This window comes from Balearica regulorum, chromosome 10, assembly GCF_011004875.1.
Source record: "Balearica regulorum gibbericeps isolate bBalReg1 chromosome 10, bBalReg1.pri, whole genome shotgun sequence".
NCBI lineage: Eukaryota > Metazoa > Chordata > Aves > Gruiformes > Gruidae > Balearica > Balearica regulorum.
The window spans coordinates 13,179,473-13,197,049 of NC_046193.1; the positions used below are offsets into that span (position 1 = coordinate 13,179,473).

Genomic DNA, 17,577 nt, shown 5'->3' on the forward strand with positions numbered 1-17,577 from the left:
CGGCAGAGGTCATGGCAGAGAGATCAAGGGTTGCTCTGATTTGGTAGGTGAATATCCTGATGGCTGCGGTGATTAAATAGAGTGAGTCACCAGCTGGAGGGTGGAAGGAAGAAGCGGGGCGTTAGAAGGATGTGGCTGTGGGGAGACCTGGTGAGCAGAGATTAGGAGGACAGTTCATGCCCAGAGGACTCGAATAGCTTGTCCACTACTTTCATTGTTTTAAGCTTTTAAAACACACTGGGTTAATCACTAACAAAGATGCCCAAGGGAACAATGTTATATTGGTTATCTTCCTGAGCACTTGACTGTTTTGGTTCTATTTATTCTAGACAAAAGAGCTTATTTGTGATGTTTCATCTTTAGTCTGAATGTCTCTAATTTGGACATCCATTTAATTTGGAAGGTTTCCATGAGACGCCCGTGAGACTGACTGATTAAAGTCATGACTTATAACCAAACGTCTTTCTCGCTCCATGTTGCTGACCGCAGCTTTGGTTATGAATTGTGAAAGAATGTTAAAATCCAGTGTATTTTTCTCTTTGTGGGCTCTGTTTATTTTTATTTTTAACATTTTGATTGGACAATGAAAAATGCCAGTGATGCCAGTTGCAAGTCTTTAGGTACAAGTTTGCCTTTCAGCTATTGCATGGGAGTGATTATTTGCTTTTAAAAACTGACATCTGTGGATTTTTAGCTCCTTTTTCTTATTAATCTGTGGAAAAATATGGCGTTGCATAAAAGTGTGCTATATGCAAGGTAAAACCAGGGCCGAGTTTGGGACGGCAACATCTTTTTCATGTCTCAGTAATTCTTTCAGGGAGCAGTAGCAACAAGCTGAGTGGAGGTTGGAAGCAGCAGCATTGTTGTTTCTGTTTCCCTTGAATTCCTTTCATCAGCCCAGTGACTACATGTGTCCCGCTGACACATTTCTGGGTCACATGTCCCAGAAAGATGGGCTATATGAAGATACATGGCATGGAAAGTATTTTAGCTAGAGACCGATTATGTTGACAGGTTCCACACATGGTGTAAATTTGTATATTCTTCACATGGAATTTATTAATAGCACAAGACTGAGACAGGGAGAGCAAGTTACATTGCTCTTTATGTAAATAAAACAACAGAAATATATTCTTTCTTGTCCATATTAAACCTGCAAATAGTTTATCACCCTATAAGGCAGCTCAGGCTGGCACATGAGACCATCAGGAAATGCAGAGCAGCACGAGTCAGAGCACAGAGATTTCCCCAAGCCAGGATGCACGGCCGCAGGAGAGGAGTGAAGGCACAAGGACACAGCATCCAGTACTGGAGAAAGAAAGGGAGGCCCAGATAAGTATTTAAAAAGCTGATCCAAAGCATAACGAAACTGAATGCTTGTTTTGTTTTTTGTCCAGTGGAAACTTTGCAGTGGAAGAGTTAGATAGTTTTCTTCCTTGGCTCTGCTATCAAAGGGATGCTGTTGCCTTTCCCAGGGAAATTTCTCCCATTCAATGGCATCTAGATTTCTCTCTCTGCAGGATACTGCTCTGGTTAGGAGGTCAGAAGGAGAAAATGCTGTAACTGTAGACTGTCTTTATTCTGATTCTTCTCAGGTTCATCAGTCACTTCCACTGTAACTCTTTCAGCTAGTACTAGTAGCAAGCCATTGCCCTGTTATATGATTAAATATAGCTGGAGGTACAAACCAGAGTGTTAGGAGATTGCATATCCAGTCACATAGTTAGTGTGTTCCCACTAACAGGAAAAACTGAGAAACGTGTCTAGAGAGACTTGATTCAAGTATTAGTGTCTTCTTCAGATGCTGAATAAAACCACCTGGATGGAAAGGACTTTTATTAGTTGTGACCCTCCTGCATTAATCACAACCAATTCATTTAATCTTCAGCAACATGGAGAAGTACTGAAAGACTGTCCCAGTCTGACACCTGTGATGAGTATGAACTAAACTCCAAATTCCCAAACTCTCAGAGCTTGGGCTGTGCTCTGAGGTCATCTTTGTAGCTATAAAGAGGGGGACTCTGACAGGTTCTCTTCAGTGACATGGCAAATCTGGATGAAGACAGAGATGCCAGGTAGCAGATTACAGGGCAAATTAAAAATGAGAGCTATTTACAATACAAGAGACTTCAATTTTGTCTACTAGTGAAATTGGGTAATAATACCCAAAATAGGTAATAATTCAGACCTCTTCATTTGAAGAACAACTAGAAATTCTTTTGGAGGGCTCCAAATCATCCTTGGAAGAAGACATGACTCCATTCAACACCTTTGATTTGAATTGAACATGCAGAAAGTCTGTACCTGAACATAGGCAAGGAAAGGAATACCATCAAACTGGTAGAGCAGACAACTAGGAATCTGAATCAAGAATTCTCTCCCCAGCTCTGTACCTGACATGCATTTTGACCTTGATAAGCTACTTTCTTTTTTTTTTTCAGGCCCCAGTTTAACCAAGTTTTTAAAATGGATAAACCAATATATGTTTCCTGTGAGGATACTGTGGAAGTTAGGTTTGTTGGATGTGAAAGATGCTTAGTGTATTATTAAATGGGCTGCATTTTTACAGGTTCACTCTCAGAAACAAATATTTACCTTATGTAAACTTCAAAACATTCCTCTGTGCCCTTAAGTTCAAATGATGGAAATAAATTAGAAAACTGGTATTTAATCAGGGTATGGCAATAGGACTACTGCATTTACATTTGCACTGTGAGCAAAGAATTCATCATAAATGTGCCAGGCCAGTGTGGTTTTCCACCATGTTTATGAGTATAATTTACCTCCTGTGCAATCAAAATAAAGACACATTAGCGGCTAAGAATATTTACTAAGTCTTCCAAGCTGACATGTTTTAGCTGTAAGGGAGAAATCAATTTTAAATTCTAGTTATTTCTTTTCCTGTGTGTCTCAATTAAATTCTCCACATTAAATTCCTGAAATTTTTCTGCCACTACTTGTAACAGGTCAGAAATGTCAGGGTATCCTTGAAGTGGAGCACTCTTCTCCAAGGCATTTTGCATAGCTTAATTAACACAGTTATCTCTTTTCCTACACCTTCTCTAAGGACTTTCTTTGTGTCAGATACTTCCAGTTATTGAGAATCAGAGCCAGAGGTCAACTGATGAGCTGCTGATCACTCAAGCTAAGTGTAATTTATTGCAACAGTTCATTTGAGCAGTTTGCAAAACCCCTCTGAGGCCTGTATGCGGAGAGGTGCTCTGCTCCTGGATGCATGCATCTATAGGTTCTATACAGTGCAGCACAAGGCATGTGCATTAAAAGGCCTGGTGTGGTTGAAGGTTGTTATCATCAGATGACTACAGCCATCATTATGGCACTTTCTTTTATTCTACTGTAGCAAGCAAAAAAACTCTAAAACTGTCAAAAATTAGTTGTTTGTTGTTTTTTTTTTCTCAAGAGGCAGTGAGGACCTTCCTAACGTCTTCAAGTAGCTTTGTTGTCCTGGATCCCCAACCTCAGCTGTGTAATTGCTATAGTTAGGCAGTGTAGCAAATGTTCGTCATTTTAAGGCCTGGAGCCAGTTCATGTTTGAGTCACTGGTTGAATGTTTTTCTGTCTAAGGTAACTGCCTAAGCAGAAGTAGTCTGATTCTGGCTAGTGATATGTCATTGATATATGAGTCTTCTAAAATGTTTACCTATGAAAAGTGAGACTTTGATCCTGTCATACCAGAACTCATTCAAACTGGACTAAACACAAACAATTCACATAGTCCAGTATATGGTGAGGTCTCTTACCAAACCTTTTCTGTACATAGCCATTATGTGAATGTCAGCCGCAGGAGTGCATTTCATACTGGGATTTTCCACTTGGCCTTTATTCAGTACCAATCTGATAATGGGATGAAAAGTGGACTTGAGGAATGCAGTTCAAAGGACTTGCACTATTGAACCTGTGAACCAAGCCTGGCTACGTAAGTCATACTAATGACTTGTGAAGATACCATAGAATGGAGACAGCCCGTGCAGGGCCATGAAATAGAAGATATATATCTTGTAGGTGGGACAACTGAGGAGGAAGAGCCAGGCAAGGAGCACTTAGTGGAAGGCAGCCAAAGGATGCTGTAGGAAACAACAGTCACGGCAATACTGCTGTGGCAACAGCTTTGTTCTTCTGTTTCCCTGTAGTGGTCTTGCTAAGTTACAATTTTAAATTTGGTTATCTCTGCCCCTGAAAAGACTGTGGATACATTTTTAAAGAGCTGATGACAACATTACCTCCAAATTCTGAAACACTAAAGGAGTAAGAAGTCACTGAAGTAAAAAAAATCTGTCCAGATTTCTGGATCTTGTCATATGAGAAAGGATGGGATGCTATAGAGTATGTGAGTGCTGATGCACTGAAATTGGTCCAGGTTTATTGCGATATTTAATGTAGACACTGAAATCCAGAGACTCTCTGAAGAACAGCCTTGCATCTTGGGTACTGTTAGTTGGTGTATTTTACCCTGCATATTAAAAATGCAGTAAAATATTGTTTTGTGGCAGATATTCAAATAATGCCTACCTTCTCTAAAAAAACCCTTCATACTTACTACCTGTGGTGCTGTAGACTACCCCTTTTCCTAAGGGAAACCTGATAGCCATGTGTATCAATTCAGACTCAAAGACATTTGACAACCTCTGTGTCTGTCTGCATTGTGTGTTCACAGTAGCCTTCCCTTTATCAGATCCCACTATACATGCTGCAGGACCCCTAAATGTTACAGTGGTTTTAAATGCTCAGCTTTTGATTGAGAAGGGCTGCGTGTGTAGAGTGGCAGCCAACGAGGCTGGGATCTAGTGCAGTATCTCAGGAGGGAACGGCCGGACAGTGGCTGGTAGAATCTCTTTGTTCCTATAACGCTTCTTGAGTTTTCAGATATTGTGATCTCTAAAGGTATTCCTACTTTAAATGGTGAGCTGATCAAGAAAAAAAAAAATTATAAATTATGCACATTTTTTTTTGCCCTCAGAGACAAAAAGCTACCCAACCTGGAGCACATCTTTTTTTAATCGGTCTTGTTGTCTACATTTCACACATGCTCCTCTTGACCTGCCTATAGCAACATGCAGCATTTCTCAGCTGTTGTGAATTCGAGGGTTTCAAAGGCCTGCCTCACTCTAATGAAGCAGAGGGGCTTTGTATGGCCTCTTCATAAGGTCAAACTCCATGGAGAAGAAGCAGGGGACAACTTGTCCCATTGCCTTCATTTTATATATTGACAAACTGAGGTTTAGACAAGACAAGCATTTTGACCTAGTTGACCCAGAAAGCAATAAGGAAGTAACCTAGAAAATACCCAGGAAATTTTCCAAGTGCAATAAGACAATAAAGTTCAAACCTGAATCTTCATTCTATGAGCTGTCTGTAGGGCCCTCCACCTCTGATGGCTTTGCACAGAGCTGATTTGTCACTTTGTGCTTTTTGGAAAGAACAGTTTTTAAAACACCCCTTTTGCTGAGTTTAGGCAGAGGAAAGGTAATTGTTCGTATCCTGTGTGTTCTGCTCTAGATGGGCTCTGGGTTGCTGTCTCACAGGCCGCATGACGTTACATGCCGAGAGGGTGAAGGGTGGGTGCGGCTCCTGCCAGTGGGTGCCTGGGCTTGTTGGGAGGATTGTTGCCATTCCTACCCGCTTCTGTCTCTGTGGTCCTTCTGAAACAACACAAGCTATTAGCAATGGTTGTGTGATGTAATTCATTTAGGAGGAAAACTCACTCATAAAGTTTATGGTCTTATTCTCTCCGAGACAACACAAGGAGGGGAGAGAGCACTGAGAACGCCCTGGGATGCTGTCACCCATCCTACGGTTGAAACTTCAACCAAATCCCCCACTGGAGGGTCCTAGGACTAATGTATCTGCTAAAGCACAGACCCTATAGCAGCCTGCTGTGCCCTGAGCTGCCTGTGCACAGGCTCTGTGGGGTTGGCATGGCAACACTGGCTTCCAGCCGGTGCAGGAGCATCCCTGAATCACAGCTCTACCTGCCGCCCCGCATCCCTGAATCACAGCTCTACCTGCCACCCCATTGCACCTCCTAAGTGCTGGAAGGGTGTGTCATGGGAGCCAGTGAAATGCTTTCCCTCCCAAAAAATAAATACCAAGAAAAGGGAATACTTATCTGCCAGGGCCTGCCATTGAAAAACGGATCTCAGTTCACATAAGCAGGAAAAAGACATTGAGGCTTATTTGTATTTCTGCTCCTGAGCACAAAGGGGCTAGAAAGCAGGCGGATCCCACCGATTGTGTGTTCCTCCTGTTTGGAGATGTAATCGGCATCCACATACTGTGCCACAGCCTTTCCTCATCTCTAGGGGCTGGGAATGATGTATAGGGGTAGAAGACTTCCAGCATGGAGGTGAAGACTTCCAACTTAGGGGTGGGGGGTGGGCTGGCCCCTAACACAGCATCTGCCCCCCATCTTCTGACATGTAGCACACATCACTAGGAGCAATGTTCATGGGGTAAGGAAGAAAGCAGAGGGGTCCCCCTGTTCCCTCAATCCCAATTTACCAACTGGAGAAACAGGCTCTGTGTAAACAGTACAAATGAAACGGATGTTTCACTCTGCTACTGATAAGTTTATCAGCAAAGCCAATGTGCACTCTGGACCCCTAGGAAAATACACAGAAAATGTGTAAAAGAAAGAGAAGTTGAGGGTCCTCAGCTAACCCCCAGCTTATCACACCCTAGGTATCAGCGTTTGTGCTTTGGAACACGTCAATCATTGCTCCAGCCGGCGTGACTCCAAGGTTGGGATGTTGTCACTTGTTGCCACAAGGCCTAATGTTACCTGGGCTGTAGCTGTCGTTAGTGCTATAGAGATGGATGAAAAGGGACTGTTGCAAAGGTGCTAAGGACAATGAAGTCATGGTGGGGGCAGGCAAGGAGAATGGTTGCTGGTGAGAAGCACTATGGCAAGGCGCTGGTGGACCTTGGCTGAGAGATGAGGCAGTGGCCTCTCTAGCTGGCATTGTCTGTGAATAGGCTGTTGTCCTTTGCAGGGAAGCAAAGAGAAAACTCTCTTCTGCTTCCTTGACTGTGGCACTGAGCCGGTATTGCCTCACCAAGGGCTCATCCTCCAGCTCGGAGCTTTCACAGCTCCAAAATGCCTTGCCCACGTTGCCTGAAGTGCCTACTCCAGCATCCTGTTACACACAGACCATTTTGGCCAGCTGGATTTTGTTCCCTGCAAGTGAGTGGCTGGGAAGTAGGTGTGTTTCATGGAGCTTATAATAGAAAGCTTGCTTTGACCTGCGTGACAGAGAGATTAACACCATTCTGGAATGATATAGTGCGTGTTTTTTAAGGGTCCAAAGGCAATTCCTGTTTACAGAGCAGGACTGGAAGAGCCTCATAGCATTCAGGCTAGGGCAGCGGCTGTCAGGGATTCCTTCCCCATTGCTTCTTTTTCAGGCAGACTTTTTGCCCTGGTGATAGAGAACTTGAAACACCCTGTGGATGGCTGAGCCAGGCTGCTGCGGCTGTCCAAAATCACAGACCCTGTCTCTGAGACAGGAGAATGATGAAATTCTTGCACCTATCCCTTCTCATCAAAGGAAACCACATCAGAGCTTCTTTGGGGTGATTCTTTCTGGTTTAGGATTTCAAAAGTTTCTTTTAGAAATTGTGTGTCTGAGATCCACAGAAGGTTTGCCAATCCTTATGAAAAAAATTGTCATTGACACTAAAGATACATTTTCAATAGCCCTGGACTTCCTTGAGTTATTCAGCTCTACAGGTGCAGTCTTAAATGCTTTGATCCATAGTGGTCCAACCTGCTAATCCCAGTTCCATGCTCATGCCCAGCACCGTTGCCTTTACCAGTGTTCAGGCACTGAAAGCTGGGCCTGTGGTTCTGCTCTCACCGTGCCTGCTTTTCCAAGAAGTATGAAAAGCCAAAAGTACCCTGAACAAGGAAAATATTCATCTTCTGATAGCATCAGACCTTGCATTTTTAATCATCTTTCTGGAAAACAGAATGTACAAGATCTCCTTTCTGGGTAAATGTATTCTCATGTCCGAAGGAACTTGATGCAAGTCAACTATCTGAGCCTTGGTGAGCCAGTGGGGAGTCAGAAGTGGCACGAGCCTGGAGTCTGCTGTCTGATGTATTCCCTGGCACAGTCCTAGAGAGAAGACACATAAAGGCCATACAACCAATGGAGTAAATTCATCATCAGGTGGATTTGCCTGATTCTGCTGTATTGTTACTTCCCTCCTTAAATTGCAGCATGTTCCTCTGAATTTTATTCATCATTTCTTGACTAATACTGCACTCAAAATGTTTGTGTTTCTCCAAATCGAGGCACAAATCAGAGTTACACGCCTTTAGTCAGAGAGGACTTATGCACTGATCCATTGTCAGGGCCCAAAATTTAAGGTGCTTTTTGGAAAAGTGGCCTTTAGTAAGCTCTCGTGTTTTCTTATATGATTGTAGTCTGATACTCAGTGATCCATGGATGCCCCTCTAGGTGGTACATACTTAGCTTGTTATTAACTATTACTTTATAGAAAGATAGTCACGTTCATACACTGACAGGGAACAACTAATACTAGCGTTAGAGGCAAGAATTTTAGATGTTTTTAGACACTTCAAATCAGATATTTAGGTGCCAGCAGCACTGAAATAAGGAGATATATGAACATGGAAATCCAGCATCTAGGATATTAACCATGTGGAGCTCTTCCTGAAGGAAAGTGCAAGGCACACTTTGCATACATAAAGCTGTATTATTTACTCCAGAAAGATCACGCTGTGAGTTGATGACGCACCTTCCTTCCCCTCTCTACTTCTCATTTTTTCTCTGTATCGAGGCCCTCTGATCTCAGAACTTATTTACATCTCCTCTGCAAACCATGACTATCCTTTTCCCTCTCTCATGCTCTTTTTTGCACAGTGCTTTTGGTGCGTTTCATGCAGTTGACTTCAATCCTCTCCCACCAAAATTGGTGACGGTGCAAATCGCTGCTGCCTTTATTGGCACCTACCGTAACCCGATACAGCTGGTGTCTGCTGGCCTGGGATTTTCCGAGGGCTCCTGCGGCAGAGCAGGTTGCAGACCAATTGAGACATGTTTGGTGGTTCGGCCAGGTTTGCTACAAGGGGAGGGGGGGTGTGAAGAACAGAAACCATCTGTGGAAATTTACTGACTCTCTGAAGATCTCATGACTTCTTGCTAAATCTGAAAATTCCCAGTACAACAAGAATAATTGTTTCTCAACCGCCTGTGCAGCCTTTCATCATTTACCTGAATATTGCGTGGTCAGTGGCATTTTTTTTGTCAGTGATAGACAACAGTCCATCATTTGCCAAAGGGGTGGAAGATAAGGAATTCATTAGTCAAGACACTAGTTTCTAGTACAAAGAACTTCCATGCAGATGGTGAATTTAAAAAATATATATATTCAACAAATTAGCACATAGCGTGCCAACTCTTGTGAAATATGTGCGCATTAGGAGTATGAGTGGGAGCAAATAAGGTTGTGAGGAATGTTTCTGCAGCTTCTGTTTTCAAACAGTGATTTGCAAAGAAGTCTTTTTCTTGTCTCTTTTTTTTTTTAAGGTAAATATGTACGAAGCTCTTTAAATCATTTGAAGTGGATCATGGTTATGACTAAGAGATAAGGAGGGATTTGTCTATCAGACAAATTTTTCCTCTATTTTTAGAGAAGGTTGGTATTTTCAGAAGTAGTAAAATACCACTGAGTGCAAAGCGCAGGGTGTAGTGTAAATTTGAGTTCTGCTAGTTCATGGGCTGAGCAAAAACTGTTGAAACGCAAGGTGCTTCGAGGCCCAGCTCTGCGTCCCACACAAGAAAAGCCTCCAGTGATATCTCTAAGTAAAGCTTTCAGTCTCCAGCCCACAAAAGATCGATGTAATTCCTACTACAAAGTCAATAGGAATTTTGCCGTTAGGACAATTAATGTTCTTAGTTGTCTTTATACTGGATCATATTATCTACCCAACAGAATTAATGGTGTTTATTTAAAAAATTAAGGGGGAGAGAGAGGAGAAACAAAAAGGAGAAACCAGAGAAAAATGCCCTGAGTCTGTGTTGTGCCTCCAGGCAGGGCACAAAACGAATCTGAAATAATGTAACTTCCAGGCAAGCGATGACTAGAAATAGAAACTGCAACGGTGCTGAGAGACCACCAGTGCCATCAACTCAAGCACCATGAAAGGCAATAGCCAGCAAAGCCTGCAAAGCTATTCAGTGCATGGTGCAAGGCCCTGATAGTGCCAGTAATGCTGTGCAGGCTGGTTTTGCTTTAATATTTTTGATAAGGTTTCATTAAAGATAAGGGACTTGCTCACGTGCAGCTGTACTGTCATGCAGACCAGGAGATCTGCCTATGTAGGACTGCTTTTAGGGCTGGGGATGAAGGGATGGGCAAGAAGCTGTATATGTTCCATATGGTGTTCCCTATAGTGGGGTCTATTTTCTAAGCCTTTTGCTGGGTCACCATTGTATTGAAATACTAACAAAAGTGTAGCAATTTAAAGCAGGAATAAGATATTTTCAGGTGGATAATTAGCTAACTGGATAATGATGATCTCCTGTTACGTGCAGCCAAAAACTTGGTTTGGTACAGCATTTAGGGCAAGATACAACATATTGAGATTTGACATACTGAAAATTCTCTGGATCTATCCAGGAAAGGGTAAAGAAGATAATCCCAAAGACCCCAAGAAAACTTAAAACCTACTTAATGTCAGAAAAGGAAACCCACAGAGAAAAGCAGACACATTAAAGGCAGCAAGATTGCAGCCTCGTACGTCATATAAAATGAATGCAGTTCATCGTGCTGAATTGTTCAGGCTCAGACCATATATGTTCAGTTCTTGACAAAGTAATCTCTTTACAAAGCTACATAATGCAGCAGAGTCAGTTAAGAACGAGTTATAAACAAAGAAGCTATTCAGCTGTCAAAGCAATTTTCAGCTATATTAAAACAGAATAGGATGGGAAGGATTCTGCCGAGCCTTCTGCTGCATGCTGTCCCGGGAAGCCGGTGGCGTTGCATGTGTGTAAATCACATGGCGAGAGGGAGTGCGTGCGCACACGGGCGGCCGCCCACGCAAACACATGTACACACACGTGCACAGGATAATCACCCGTCACCTTCCTCAGCTCATGCTAGAAATTGCAAAATGCTTATTTAAATTGTATTTTCGCTCTGCACATGGGGATGTCACCAAGTTCTGTCCATTCCAATGACGTGTTTTGTTTCCATGGAAACCAATGTACTTTGGAGAGGGAAAAGCAGGAGACTGAGAAAAGCAGAAAAATCAAGCAGAATGAGAGAAATGTGCAGTGTGAACAGATCATTTGGGTCGTGGGGCTTTTAACAAAGCAACTTACACCTTAAGGCAGCAAGATGCGTTATTTATTTGTGGGTATGTCATTCCAGAATAATTAAAATCCATTCAAATGTATGCCAATTAAATGAACGCAGCATTCTATTTCTTCATATGTACTATCCACCATCAGATAGACTATGTACTGGAGAGGCCAGGCTTCCAGTGTGCTTTCTGCTGACACATGACTTTTGCTGTTTGCTATGACTCTGGTGTCATTAGCAGGTGTTTCCTATCTTCATCCACAAACTGGGGAAGGAGGCAGGCCCTGGGAAACTGCAGATTTTAACTAAGGTTCAATGAAATACCTGTCAAGTCTCCCATAAAAAGCTGTGTATGATCTGTACCTCCCAAGGGGTAGGTGGGGCAGGGAGAGGCACGCTGGAGCTATTCTATGGTTTTTTCCTTCTTAAAACAGCCAAATTGCCATTGAATCATTTAATCACTAATTAAAAATCCTGGATAAATGCTGTCTACAGCTTTCTGGCAATCAACCCACTGACTTCAGCAGGGCCAAGATTTTACCCTTTCCTTGACTGCAGAGCTTGTTTGTTGTCACTTCTTTTTCTTTAGCTGTCCGATGTGCTTTATGCCAGATTTTTTCTCTTAACTGCATGTTTTCTTTTTCTTTTCTGAAATATTATCTCACTTCAGCTCCAGAATATAGGGTCTTAACATGATGGACCCCATGACCAGGCTAGCTGTGTTTCACCTATGTCCTTTTCTGCTGTGGCTTAGGAGAGGACAAGGAGTAGATGTGAGAGTAGCAGGAATTTCAGCAGCTAAAGGCCTCCTTGAGCACCTTGGGGGGGGCAGGCACCTTGACTTGCAAGTCCTTGTTGCCAGAGCTATGTGGTCCTTATAGGAGCCTCTCAGCTGGTATATGACCAGCTGGAAAAAGGTTGGACCACTGTAGCCTAGAGCATCAGCTGTTTCACCACCCAGGGCTGAATGCCTGGAGGAGCAGCAGAATCTTCTGTGTGTGAATGCTGTTGGTAACAGAGTTAAATTCCCATTCTATCTGTGCGTATTCTTTGGTATGTGTTTCTGCTGTCTTCCCTTTTTGTATTTACCAGACATATCCTCTGAAATTTTGCTTTTAGACTCTGCCTTAGAAGACACCTATGCTGTTTTTGCCAGGAGCTGAATAACTCTAAGATAAACCCCGACTGGCAGGTAGGGATGTGCCAACAAACCCTGCTTCCCAGGGGCTTTTTGGCAGAGCACGCTTGACTTTCTGTTGTGTGCTTCATGAGAAGCTACTCTTGGTCATGCAGGGCCCATGTATGAGGGGCCTGAGCCAACAAAAATTGCCAGGACCTACTGCATTCTTCAAAGCTTAGGGCACCAGGGTACACGTTGACAGCAAACGCTTTAATCCCTGACCAACATGTTGGGTGGCAAAACTACGGTTGCCTGTAGTGTTGCCATGCTTTGAGTCCATACTGTTTAATTTATCTTTGTGCACCCAAATCCATAATATCGAACTGTACTGATAGTTAAGTCTCATTTGCCGGTTCATCGACAAATTATAAGAATAAAAAGAAACTATGTGAAGGGAAGTATGAGTTTGCTGATCAGCTCTAATCTTGATTGTTTTCCTTGAATTTAAACCTTGAATTTTACAAGTTATATGTTAAATGCTCTGCATCACTTCTTTGTATCCAGACAGAAACAATCAGTTTGTAAAAAATGTGCTTTGTGGATAATGTAGAATTTTTCTCCTCTGGGTAATACATCAGTGAGGATGTTTACTATATATTTATAAGAGCCCTTGTAGATCTTTAGACTAGGCTCTCAGATGTTCGTTCTCTTGACTTTATATTGCTAACATTTATTCTTTTAATGGTGAGCTCTCAAAACAATGCAGAGGGCTCAGTTCAAACTCCAGGCAAATCTTACATCACGGATGGTTTGCAACTGGGCTCCACACAGGACTCGGCAAGATTTCATTCAGCCTTTTGTATAGTGTTGGTTACAATTCGGGGAGGGGGGGGTGTGTGTGCAGGGGGATGGCAGGGAAAATTGCTTTTTACTTTAATGGTTCTGTATTAGTTAGTATGTGATTTATGTGTTCCAGAGGCTGGATATTATCTTTCATATTATGTCATTCTGTAAAGCAGCGCTGAGTGCAAGAGAGAGTGACAGAGCATCTCTTGTGCTACCGCTGATTCATTGCATGTACTTCTGTGAGGTGATGAAATATATTGGTCACGTCAAAGCTGCTCATTTCTAGATAGTAGCTAATATCTAAATACTAGATATTATGTGACAAGTTTGAAGGCTAGAAGGTAATGTTCAGGGGTTGATGTCTGTGCGCAAAACGTAATCGTCTAGAAGCCAATGTAACTTTACGTATGAGTGAGGAGAATTTGCATGACTGTAAGCTCAGGAATAGACTGTTATTCAAGTACAAGGATGAATGAGGACAGTTTAAAAAAGTTTAAAAACAAGTAAATCTGTGCAATCCAAGTGTACTGTTTATCATCTTGTTGTACCAAAACAAAATTTGTGATGTACTTTGACTTGGGATTTTCTAGAGTCATTGACGTAGTGCTGTTTTTCATCCTCTCTTGTCTTGCTGTTTCCTGACTTCCCTTCCCAGGCTTTGGCATTTTTATCCTAATTTTCCTCTTTTTGCTTTTAATGAAATAACAAAATTAATGTTTTGACCTCAGAGCCTTCTCCCACACTAGAGGATTTAAAATTGCTAGGTGAGAGTCAGCAGGAGATGATGATACTCTGTCTAATTTCCTTAGAAATGTTATAGCTGAAGTATTTATAATAATAAGGCTTTGTTGCTGGAACCTCTGAATACCAAGACTCTGAAAGAGGTAACTGAACCAGCAAGCTCTGGAAATATTTCCTAGATAGAAACCCAGGAGGAAGAAGAGGAGCAGGGGAACACCATCAATGTAATTGTATAACTGAGCATGTAATTTTCAGCAAAAGATTTTCCATGTCTAGTTTTGTGTGTTTTGACAAATTGCTTGCCTAGAAACTGAAATTTTTCAGTCTCTGTGCAGTTCCAAATTTTAAGCTTTTGCTTTTCTTGATGTGGTTATACTTTTGACATCACTTAGTGGTGATGAGTCCATGTTGGCGTGGTGTGATTGGTCAGCTTAGTCATGCTTAATGACTTAAGCCTTATAAACTACATTTGACTCATAAAAGTATCATTTGCTTGTTGGAAGGAGAGTTTGCCGCATTACTCGGCCAGGACAGCTGACCCAAACTGGCCAAAGGGATTTTCCATACCATATGACGTCATGCTCAGTATATAACTGGGGGGTTGGCCAGGGGCAGCACGGCTCAGGAATGGGCTGAACATTGGCTCCAGGCAGTCAGCAGTTGTGCTGTGCATCACTTGTTTTGTATATTCTGTTGCTGCTGCTGCTGTTGTTATTATCTTCCTTTTCTGTCCTATTAAGCTGTCTTTATCTCAGCCCAGGAGTTTTACCTTTTTCTTTTTGATTCTCTCCACCATCCCACTGGGGGGGAGGAGTGAGCGAACATCTGTGTGGTTGTTTAGCTGCCAGCTGGGTTAAGCCATGACACAGCCATGAGCAAATTTTTAGTCACGCGGCTATTCTCAAAAGTAACTAAAGTTGGATGCAAGGGAAGATTCATCTGATAATGATCCAACATATTCACACATATTCTTTCACTATTTCTTTACCACTTGTCAGCTGTCCCTTCTTTTCTTCTATTCCCTTTTATTTCTTCTTAGGTTTGTGTTTTGATGATGCCTGTTTTGTTCCACAACTAATATTTGAATTTACAGTAGCTGTTTTTGAATATTGATGAATCTACATATACAAATGTAGATATATAAAGTGGTTGCTTTTTTATGGAGGTTGATTTCTTTTACAAAGCAAGAGAGCAGACAGATACAGAAGTTGGAGGCATGGTTGTGATCAGTCCATCTGTGCAGTTACACTAAGCGACCTTATAATGTAATTTATACTGTGATGCACCACTTGAGACTTGACCTGAGTTCTTACTGGATGATGGTTGCTGAACAGTATGATGGTGATATGTTTCCCTTCTCCTAAGAGAATTTAGGATATATTCATTGATTGGTTTTGTTAAAAAGTTCTGGTTTTCCATAAGATCTTTATCACTGGGTAGCTTCTCCTTCGAAAGCCTGGTGCCGTCTCCCAAGACATTACCTCTGCACTGTCTGGAAGTTAGATTAAAAGCAGGTTACAGTGCAGCTTGTTTTGTGTGAACATTTCTAAATCAGCTGTTGAGAGAAGTTTCCCTGAACGTACAAAACCTGTGAGTTACATGTCGTGTTTCATCAGGAGGTGATTTTGTTAAAAGAATTGCCAGAAAGAACACAAAAATTAGTCTTGGTTATAATGTAATCCTGATACAAAATGCATCATTTCATCTTGGCAAATGAAGTGTTTGGCATCAGCAAGTATTTACATTTATGTTGTTTTTAAACTTCTGTGTGTGCTGGAAGGCAGAGTGAAATATTTCCTAGATGGTCAGACTATTCTTAAGGAAAGATACATCATGGAGCAGAAATTCAGAAACATTCTGTTTCAAAGGATGCTACATGATCAGTACAATTACACCAGGGTTTTACTGGATGTCCAGAGCGCATCTTTCATTTTCTATACATAGGTTACACGTCATTTTTGTTTATGTTTTCTTTCAGAGCTTTCCAACTTTCTATTGTATCAGCAGTTGCATGAGCTACCTTTCTTTGTGCTCCTGCTTTGGCATATTCCTATCGATCCATTTTCTTAAGAGTTTTTTTTTTTCCTCTGTGCACAAGAAAATGTGACAGAAGTGACTGTTCGTTAACTCATTACACTCTGATGCTCTCTTAGCTCAAATCACTAGGTAAATATAAATAATATTTATGTCATTCCTCTTTGTAACTGTGTATGCTTGTTACTTCCACTTTTCCTGTGTTCCTGGTGCTTGACTGAGGAGAAATCACAAAACACAGAAAGAACGTTGGCGTATGTGAAAAAACTTGCATGGACCTTGATTCCAGGAAGAACATACATACATGCTGATAAACAGTTCCTTATCTAAGAAATACTTAAGAGTGTTTCTTAAATGAGAGTGCTTCTCTGAAACTGAGTATTTGGTTGCTGGGTGATTGTTTTGTTGGGTTTTTTAAAATATTTCATCACGCTGCTGATAGTGTTGTGAAATCCTTGCTGGGCCTTAGCCAATTAACCAAATAAACTTTTACTTGCTTAATGATTTTATAACTCTTCTATGTGAGATGAATTTGCCGTTTGTTCATTTAACTCCTCTCCTGCATTTTGTGTATGAATACTTTCTAATCTTATGGAGACTCCAAGTCTTTGAGACTTAAGTTCTTGCAAAATTATCAAATACAGCAATCAGAACAGGTTTGGACACTTAAAGTTCTCGTAATGTTTTTCACTGATATTTTTAGTATTATTAAAGATAATTACTGTTGTATTATTAAATACATTGAGCTCTTATATTCTGTGATGTAATTTTCCACTTTCATATTTACATTTATTAGTACATTCCATTTAAAGTCATCTTTCATTGCTCGGTGTGTGACATACTTCAGAGAAGAACTGAGATCTTCCAAATCTGCATCCCATAAACTGTCTGCAAAAGAGTCCTTCTTTCTAATGGCCGACCAGGCCCTAAAATTCAACTGAAAGGTTAAGATCAGAAAGTGTGATAATGTCACTTGAAGATATCAAATTACTGAGTAGGATTTCTTTAATTACAAAAGGATTGAATAGCAACAGCAAATATTCCCTACACACTGCAGACTTTCTCACTCTGGGATGGTTGATATTATATTTCATGTTTTCAAGCATTCGAGTAATGGATACAAAATTGGAAGCAGGAGGAAAGGTATAGAAATCATACCTGGAGGCAGTGAGAGAATGGGAGAATTCTTATTCAGTACCAGTGAAATAAATTTCTGTCCACAGGGCATAGGCATTGAGAGGAAAATAACTTATATGAAACCAAGGGCTGTAACAGCCTAATTTTGTTCTCTGGACCCAGGTAAATTTCAACCTAACACAATAAATAAATACATAATATAAAGTGCAATGCTATTTCCTGATTCATGATCTTGTTAGACTCCAAATAAACATATATCATGCTGGAATTGCAATAACATAGGCTTCGTACATATAGAGAGAATTGCATCCAGCTACTAAATATGAAGAAAACGTACCAAAAGGGAA

At 41.3% G+C, this 17,577-nt stretch overlaps 1 long non-coding RNA gene across 1 annotated transcript in view; it reads left to right on the forward strand.

The window, feature by feature from the left end:
• LOC142603154 (uncharacterized) overlaps nucleotides 1–15,898 on the forward strand; it is a 136,351-nt gene extending 120,453 nt beyond the window's left edge. The window contains exon 5 of the long non-coding RNA XR_012837032.1: nucleotides 12,472–15,898. This is a non-coding gene — a long non-coding RNA (uncharacterized LOC142603154). The remainder of the gene's footprint in view (nucleotides 1–12,471) is intronic.
• The last annotated feature ends 1,679 nt before the right edge of the window (nucleotides 15,899–17,577 follow it).